The sequence below is a fragment of the Lipotes vexillifer genome, unplaced genomic scaffold (genome assembly GCF_000442215.2).
Source record: "Lipotes vexillifer unplaced genomic scaffold, Lipotes_vexillifer_v1.1 scaffold730, whole genome shotgun sequence".
Taxonomy (NCBI): domain Eukaryota; kingdom Metazoa; phylum Chordata; class Mammalia; order Artiodactyla; family Lipotidae; genus Lipotes; species Lipotes vexillifer.
This window is the reverse complement of record NW_006793934.1, coordinates 21,584-31,125: the sequence shown is the minus strand read 5'-3', so window position 1 is coordinate 31,125 and position 9,542 is coordinate 21,584. Positions and strand designations below refer to the sequence as shown.

The window sequence follows — 9,542 nt, the reverse complement described above, 5'->3', positions numbered from 1 at the left end:
TAGTTCACTGTATGTGGTTTGCGTACTTCCCAATATTTATGAAGTGTACCCAATTAAACTTGTATGCTGTTTATGCTGCCTTTTTACACAGTTCTCTACTTAAATAGCTCTTGATTAGTGAACGAATCCTAATCAGGGTGGCAGGAAAAATGCCATCGGTATATCATATATCATTGTATTTGTAGGAAGTAGGCTAATATGGCGCAAAATAACAAGTGGTGTTGTTCAGTGGCCCAGAGTAGATGCACAATAAATATTTATTGAATGAGTGGATGAGTGAACAGATTCTGAGCAAAGCTCACACATAGCCACAGGGACAAAGAGACATAGCTACATATTGAACAGTCCTTACAAAGAATGGCACATGAAAGGGCATGAATATGTTGAATTAATCCAATTCTCCGGAGCACCCTAAAATTGCATTTATTGGGATACCTACAATTTTGTAAGACAAAATGTGGTTGAATGTCTCTTAGCTCAAGGCATAACCCCGGAAATGCAGAAACAGGCCTATAAATGCCTGTGCACGTTATAAATGTGCCGCCGTTCAGATTAAGTGTCCAAAGGAGGTGGGGTGGAGTATTAGCCTTGATCATTCTAGGGCTAGGGTAGCCTTTTCCCAGGTATTGTGCACATTCATTCCTGTGCATCCCTAAACCTGTGGACCCCAAATCAGCATGTGGTGTGATTCGGCAACAGAAAAAAGGAAGTAGAATTTAGATTCCTATTTGACTTAGCCCAAAACATAGGCAAATAAACCCCCCTTGGAGACCAGACAGAGAATGAAGGGTCTGTCAGTTAAATCCTAGGATTTCTCTTCTGGTCTTTGCTCACCGAAAAAGCATGCATTAACTGATCATTTTAGCAACTTTATTTCATGCCTTCCACCCACTCCCGCCATGACCTCCAGGTAGGATTCAACTTGTTTAAAGCTATGAGGAGTTCATCTACCTATTATTTGTCTTCAAGCATTTAGAAACTCTAATCCACTAAGATTAATCTCTTTTTGGGGAATTCCCTGGTGGTCCAGTGGTTAGGACACTGTACTTTCACTGCTGAAGGTGCAGGTTCAATCCCTGGTCAGGGAAATAAGATCCTGTAAGCCGCGCAGCACTGCCAAAAATAAAATAAAATACAATACAAAAAAAAGAGGACTTCCCTGGTGGTGCAGGGGTTAAGAATCCACCTGCCAATGCAGGGGACACGGGTTCGAGTCCTGGTCCGGGAAGATCCCACATGCCACGGAGCAACTAAGCCTGTGCGCCACAACTACTGAGCCCACGTGCCACAACTACTGAAGCCTGTGCACCTAGAGCCCGTGCTCTGCAACAAGAGGAACCACCGGAATGAGAAGCCTGTGCACCACAATGAAGAGTAGCCTCTGCTCGCTGCAACTAGAGAAAGCCCGCACTCAGCAATGAAGACCCAACACAGCCAAAAATAATAAATTAAAAAAAAAAGAGAGATTGGTCTCTTTTTAACAGAATTTTTTTTTAGAATCCCAGTTAGGAACTATGCATGGGTAATAGGCTTCCTAGAATCTCTCTTCTCATCTTAGAAAATTCTGGGGGTTGCAAGTGTTTTTCATATTAATATTTAATTGACAATATTTGATGTATCATTCTTAAACTTGATCTCAGAATCTTCAAAGTATTAAATAATGTGTGTAGGGGGCTTCCCTGGTGGCGCAGTGGTTGAGAGTCCGCCTGCCGATGCAGGGGACACGGGTTCGTGCCCCGGTCCGCAAAGATCCCACACGCCGCGGAGCGGCTGGACCCATGAGCCATGGCTGCTGAGCCTGCGCGTCCCGAGCCTGTGCTCCGCAACGGGAGAGGCCACAGCAGTAAGAGGCCTGCGTACCGCAAAAAAAATAAATAATAATAATAATAATGTGTGTAACAGGAGGGCCGTATACCTTTTTCCTCATAAACAAGTCTATGGACCTCAGCTTGGGAACACAAAGTAGTTGTTCATTTAGAAAAATAAAAACTTGGGCTTTCCTGGTGGCGCAGTGGTTGAGGGTCCGCCTGCCGATGTAGGGGACGCGGGTTCGTGCTCCGGTTCGGGGGGATCCCACATGCCGCGGAGCGGCTGGGCCCGTGAGCCATGGCCACTGAGCCTGCGTGTCCGGAGCCTGTGCTCCGCAACGGAGGAGGCCACAGCAGTGAGAGGCCCGAGTACCGTAAAACAAAATAAAAAACAAAAAAACCTCTAAAACTCATTGGTCTTTTCTGCAGGGCACGTTTATTAGGTCATCGATTAGAAGCTTCTCTGAATATGAAAATTATTACTATGTAAGTTGTTGGGGATGCTTTTGGACTGGGTTGATGGCAAAGGCAGTAGTCAGCAGGTGCGGGACCAGACATAGGGTGCGGGGTGGGCATTGGGGAGAGATGGGGGAAGATGACAGATAAGGAGAGTAAAGCAAGTTAAAGATGCAGTAGTTTTAATAGTCTAAAGAGTCCAGCCTCTGCAGTCACACTGCCTGAGTTTCAACACCAGTTTTCCCTCTTCCTGGCAGTGTGATGTTGGGCAGACATTTGGTGGATCACTTTCTTCCTCTGTAAAATGGGGATAAAAACAGAACCTTCCTCATAGGGTTGTTGTCGTGAGGATTAAATGAGTTATTGTATATAAAGGGCTTAGAAGAGTACCTAGAACATATAAATATTTGCTTCTGTTGTCACCAATTATTATTATCCTATACATGAGACTCTCCCAAGATTCAAGTTACTTGAGCAAGAATAGGACTTAGAAATACATTTTAGGATATTCTTGTAAATGATGTTTGATTATCCTAATAATGGTTCTATCTGAGATTAAGAGTGTTGTCCAAGCAGAATGGTACGGCAATGGCTTAATTTTATAATAGAGGAAAGATGGGCCTGTTCAGCTTGTGGGTCTACTTCCCACAACACCCACCTTGAGTGAATCGAAGAAATCAGCTATCGCTTGCTATATGCTGTTTATCCCAGGAGGCACCCGCTATGAGATCTCAAAAGCCTCGACCGTTATTATCGCTCATTTTTTTTTTTTCGGTAACGCGGGCCCCTCTCTCTGTTGTGGCCTCTCCTGTTGCGGAGCACAGGCTCTGGACGCACAGGCTCAGCGGCCACGGCTCACTGGCACAGCCGCTCCGCGGCATGTGGGATCTTCCCGGACCGGGGCACGAACCCGTGTCCCCTGCATCGGCAGGCGGACTCACAACCACTGCGCCACCAGGAAAGCCCTACCCTTCATTTATTTCCATCCAGTTCTGGTTGCAGTTGGCTCCTTGTTTTCTGTGTCTTGTAGACCATGTAGACTGTAGACCACACTTTTTGACAAGTTACTAAAATTTCCAAATGCTACACTTGATAAGCATGAAGAAATTATTGCAAGATCAAGGACTGAGAATTAATATTATTATAACTGACAAACAGTTATTAACTATAACACATTACGTATGCTCAGTCAGCTGCTGGCCACACTTATCCAAATACCAGAATTTGGCACCTTATGAGCAGGAGACATTCTTGTTGAGATGGAAGCTTAAGTTTCAAATGGGATCTTTTTTCTCAAGAGAATTCTGCTTGTTTTTGGTCTATTACTTGGTTTCTCCCTGGGTTTTGTCTTGGAATGGCATCAGTAAGTTTCTGCCTGACATATCTAGTCTCTGGTGATAAAAATCGAAATAGTAGTTACCTATATGTGTGTGTGTGTGTGGTGTGTGTGTGTGTGTGTGTGTGTGTGTGTGTGCTGTTTTGACTGGAGACAGAGTGGTGCATCTGGGTGGTAGTTACATAGATGTACACGTATGTTAAGTATATTTGTGTACTTTACTGTTTGATGTTACATCTCAACTAAAAAAAAAATACTGCTTGAGTCACCCTCTTGCCAGGCTGTCGTTGGTTTAGGCTGGAGATCTAGTCAAGATCTAGTAAATTCCAGAGACTTATAGACCAGCCGTTGTCTTAGCTATAGAGACCTCTAGCCTTTTTACTTCCTGGACTGTTCCACAAAACAGCAATACAGAGATGCTCCCCACCCCATAAAAGGAGTTCTGTGGTCAAATAAGTTTAGGAAATGCTGCCCCCTGGGAAAGATTCACGATGCACATTGAAATGTTAAAGGCCCTAAAGTCCTACAGCAAAGAAACATGTTTATCCCAACTTGTCCTAAACTTACTTAACCATGAAATTCTTTTAATTAATACCTATCAATACCTCATTAGAATAATCAGCCCGTGTTTAGATAAAAGCCTGATCAAGACCTGCCCATTAATACCCACCCCGTGGACCTCGCCCCTTATCAGGGGCAGCTGAAGTGCAGCCAGGTGCAGGGGGCAGCTCTGTGCACTGGGCTGCCTTGTCCCCTGTCGCCTGCAGCCTCCAGCCGGGTCAGAATCTTTCAGCTGCAGCCAGACCATCCCAGGGGATTCCAGCAGAGCCTTATGTCCCAGTGACAGACATATGGCCAGAGGGGAGGTGGGCTGAGCAGAGGCCTTCACTCCTGCATTCCCACTTCCAGGGAAGCCCTGAATGCAAAGCTGGAGGGCGGATGCTCTGGGAATTAAACCAAGGTGCTAGCTGTCCCTCCAGGACTCTGGCTCATTGAGAGTGAAGTGACCAAGCTTGAAGTGTCTCCCTCTGTTGTGAGGGCAGGCGCAGAGGCAGCTCTCCTGTTCAGCTGAGGCATAGGATGGTGACAACTGCTGTGTGGGTGCTGTGAGGACCAGTGTGACATGGGATGTGCTCTGGGATGGCTCTTCAGGGCACTCAGGTCCACGTTCTCCCTCACCTGCTGCTGAGGACCAGCTGGGCGTGTCTCACAGGTGCCCTTCCCTGGAGTGGGTGGGCTGGGTCCTGACATAGCTGGGTCCTTTGATACAGACAGCACTTGTGATTTAGGGAGGAGGACACACTGCTGGCTGGTCAAGCCAAAAACAATATAAAATATTTAATAGCAACTCTTCTTCCTCCTCAATTCTCTCCCCAGCCCTCTTTCTCTCTCTTTTTAAAAAATTTATTTTATTTAATTATTTTTTATACAGCAGGTTCTTATTAGTCATCCATTTTATACCCATTATGTATACATGTCAATCCCAATCTCCCAATTCATCACACCACCACCTCCACCTACTTTTCCCCCTTGGTGTCCATACATTTGTTCTCTACATCTGTGTCTCTATTTCTGCCCTGCAAACCAGTTCATCTGTACCATTTTTCTAGGTTCCACATATATGTGTTAGTATATGATATTTGTTTTTCTCTTTCTGACTTCACTCTGTACGACAGACTCTAGGTCCATCCACGTCTCTACAAATGACCCAATTTCGTCCCTTTTTATGGCTGAGTTAATATTCCATTGTATATATGTACCACATCTTCTTTATCCATTTGTCTGTCAATGGGCATTTAGGTTGCTTCCATGACCTGGCTATTGTAAATTGTCCCAGCCCTCTCTCTTAAAAATATTTTTATTGGACTATATTTTTAGAGCAGTTTTAGGTTCACAACAAGATGAAGCAGAAGTATAGAGATTTCCCATACACGCCCTGTCCTCACACATGCAAATCTCCCCCACCATCAACATCCCCGCCAGAGTGGTGCATTTGTCACAAATGATGAACCTGCACTGATGCATCATTGTCCCCCGAAGTCCATAGTTTATGTTAGGGTCACTCTTAGTGTTGAACACTTTGGGGTTTGGGCAAATGTGTGATGATGTTTATAATACAGAGTAGTTTCATGGCCCTAAAAACCCTCTGTACTCTGCCTCTTCAGCCTTCCCCCTCTCTTTGTAACAAATATTTTAGTAGATTCCAGACCTCACGTGCACAGGCTGGATTTATCGAAATCTGTGCCTCGCCAAACACTCTCTGCATTGGTCCCTGCTGGATGCTCTTTTCCTTTAAGATTATAGTAGAAATATAAGGAACACGCTGCACCACCAGCCAGTCCAAGAACTGGAACAGCCAGTACCTCAACAGCTTCCGCCTCCATCCGAGGTAAACATGATTCTGCACTTGGTGTTCATTTTGTTTTTAGTTCTGGGACTTGATTTTTCCTATTCAACATTACATTCCTGAGCTTTGTTTATATTCTGCCAGCAGCTGTAGATAGTGAATGTCTCCATGGTAGAATTTTTCATTGTGTGATTACATCATACATCATCCGTTCTCTTCTCCTGTTGTCGGGCCTTTGGGCTGCTCCCACATTCGCTCTGACGAACAGGCCTCCTGTCCACACACCCAGGGGACCCTCCTGGGAGAAGAGCTGAGAACGGAATCTGGATCACGGGGACGCAGAATTTTCACTTGGCCAGTGTTCTGGTGATGCACGTCTTCTCTGACATTTGCCATTATCAACGCAGTTTTTTGGTTAGTCAAATGTGTGCAGAATTCCATCTCACCGTGAAATGTGTCCCTTACTGACAGTGAGCACAGAGGGCCTCTCTCCACGTCTGTTGGTCCCTCTACTCTCCTGGAAGCACCTGCTCCTGTCTTTTGCCCATTTTGCTGTTGGGCTGTTTGTTTTTGCTTCCTGAATCCTAGGAATTCTTTGTAAATTCTGACACTTGTCTTTGGTTGGTTTTGGGTGCAGTGAGAATTATCTCCCAGTTTGCAGCTTGTCCTTTCACCTTCATTAAGTTATATTTTATTGTGTAAAAGTCCTTAATTGTAATGTAGTCAAATGTATCAATCTTTTCTTTTATATGGTTAAGGTTTGTGAGTGTGTTGTTTAGGAAATTCTTTCCTATCCCGAGGTCACATAGATATTCACGTGTATCTTCTTCTAAAGTTTTAAACTTTTGCTTTTGACATTTTGTTTCTTAATCCATTTGGAGATGCTTTTTTTTTTTTTTTTTTTTTTTTTTTTTGGGGTACACGGGCCTCTCACTGTCACGGCCTCTCCCGTTGTGGAGCACAGGCTCCAGATGCGCAGGCTCAGTAGTTGTGGCTCACGGGCTTAGTTGCTCCATGGCATGTGGGATCTTCCCCGACCGGGGCACGAACCCGTGTCCCCTGCATTGGCAAGCGGACTCTCAACCACTGCGCCACCAGGGAAGCCCTGGAGATGCTTTTTGAGTGTAATAATGGATCTAATATTTTGTCCTGGGGTTTTCCTGCCTCCTCTATTGCATGTCTTTCTCCAAGGACCCATCATGCCACTTCTCTTACTTATCAAAGCCCATCTATGGGTGTGTATCCTTCTGGGTTCTGTATCCTGTTGAGTTGTCCAGTGTGTCACTTCCTGGGCTGACAGCACACTTCATCCCACGCCCTCCCCCTTTTTGTTTTTCGGCTGCACTGCGCAGCATGCGGGATCTTAGTTCTCCGCCCAGGGATGGAAGCCATGCCCCTTGCAGCGCTAGTACCGAGTCCTAACCACTGGACTGCCAGGGAAGTCACCACACTTCACCCTTGATTGTAGTTTTACAGATAGGCTTTCAACTGGTGGGTAAAAGCCCCACTGCCTTCTTTTACTTCTGCAGGAGGGTTTGGATGGTTCTTTTTAAAAAGTTGAGCTGTAGCCTACACAGAGCTAAGTGCACAGACCCCAAGTGCACATTTCACTTACTCTTTATGTGTGCACTCGGTCCCGTCACCAGCGCTGCCTCACCAGCCGCCAGAAGCAGTGGACGAAGCCCCTTCGTGGTGTGAGGGCTCTGTGGGTCAGGAGCCGGCCGGAACCTCTCCACGCGGCCCCTCCTCGGGATGGTTTGGGCTTCGTCACGGCATCTGGAGGCTGGGTTCCCCGCTGGAGCGTCCAGGCGGAAGTGCGCACAGTCTTTCCGTGGTCCTCTCTCTACGGATCGAGGGATCACAAAGGTCTGCTCACGTTCAAATGGACGGACTATCCACCTCGCACCTCAACAGGAGCCTCAAGTCCACGTTGTGAAAACCTTGTGGGAAGGGAGAAATTGACGCAGCCGTCTTTGTACAATACAACCGGCCACATCTGTGCAGCCACCCCCCAGGTCAAGGTGTGAAACAGTTCCAGTGACCTGGTGGCTCCTTGAGCCCCTTCCAGTCCATGCCAAGCCCTGAAGGTAATTACTGCCCTGATCTCTATGACACAGACTAGTTCTGCCTCATCACCAATATTACCCGAATACATAAACGGAAGCCTGCGGTGCGTGCTTTGGGGTCTGGCCTCTTGCACTCCACATCGTATCCTGAGAGACTGACCCGCATTGAGCGGTCAGTAGCTTGCCATTTTGCACCGCTGTGCAGTACTCTGTTGTATGACATGCAGTTTGTCCGTCCCACTACGGACAGACAATGGTAGGTTTCCATTTGGATCATTATGAATATTCTCGTACAACTTTTTGGTGTGCATAGCCTCTCGTTTCTGTTGGGTATATACCAGGAGGGGCACCCTGGGTCATAGGATGTTTGCATGTTTAGCTTCAGTAGACACTGGCAAACCATTTTCCAAAGTGATTGTAGATTTTACTCATCAGCAGGAGCGCCATCTCGCCACAGCCTGTAATTTTTAGCCATTCGTGGGGGGGGGAGGGGTGCCTGGTGCCATCTCACTCTGGTCTGTCCCTAGTGACTGATGGTCCTGAGCCACTTTTCCTGTTGATTGGCCATTTAGGTAACTTTTCTAAAAGTGCTTTTTCAAGTCCTTCACTCATATATTTAAAACTGGGTTGTCAGACCTAAGTGTCCATCAACAGATGAATGGATAAAGCAGATGTGGTATATATCTAGAATGGAATACTACTCAGCCAGAAAAAAGAATGAAATTTTGCCGTTTGCAACAACATGGAGGGACTTGGAGTATATTATTATGCTAAGGGAAATAAGTCAGACAGAGAAAGACAAATACTGTGTTATCATTTATATGTGGAATAAGATATCACTTATATCTAAAAAATACAACAAACGAGTGAATATAGCAAAACAGAAACAAGACTGACAGCTACAGAAAACAAACTAGTGGTTACCAGTGGGGTGAGGGAAGGGGGAGGGGCAAGATAGGGGTGGGGATTAAAAGGTACAAACTATTAGGTATAAAATAAGCTACAAGGATATATTGTACAACGTGGGGAATATAGCCAATATTTTATAATAACTATAATTTCTTAGACTAAATACTTATGATAATAAATTCAGTTAGTCTGTTCTACTTTCCTAATTGCAAGTCCAACTTATTCTTTTTTTTTTTTTTTTTTATAAATTTATTTATTTATTTTTGGCTGTGTTGGGTCTTCCGTTTCTGTGCGAGGGCTTTCTCCAGTTGCGGCAAGTGAAGGCCACTCTTCATCATGGTGTGTGGGCCGCTCACTGCCACGGCCTCTCCCGTTGTGGAGCACAGGCTCCAGACGCGCAGGCTCAGTAGTTGTGGCTCACGGGCTTAGTTGCTCCATGGCATGTGGGATCTTCCCAGACCAGGGCTCAAACCCATGTCCCCTGCATTGGCAGGCAGACTCTCAACCACTGCGCCACGAGGGAAGCCCCCAACTTATTCTTAACAGACTTGTTCAACATCTAATAGACTGATGAACTAAGCTATAATCTCATCTAAACCGATATTAGACATTTTCACTCA

At 45.6% G+C, this 9,542-nt stretch overlaps 1 non-coding gene across 1 annotated transcript; it reads left to right on the top strand.

Moving 5' to 3' along the window:
• Positions 1-1,015: 1,015 nt before the first annotated feature.
• On the top strand, positions 1,016-1,088 carry TRNAE-UUC (transfer RNA glutamic acid (anticodon UUC)). Its single transcript has one exon. It is a non-coding gene; the product is annotated as a tRNA-Glu (tRNA).
• Positions 1,089-9,542: the final 8,454 nt, after the last annotated feature.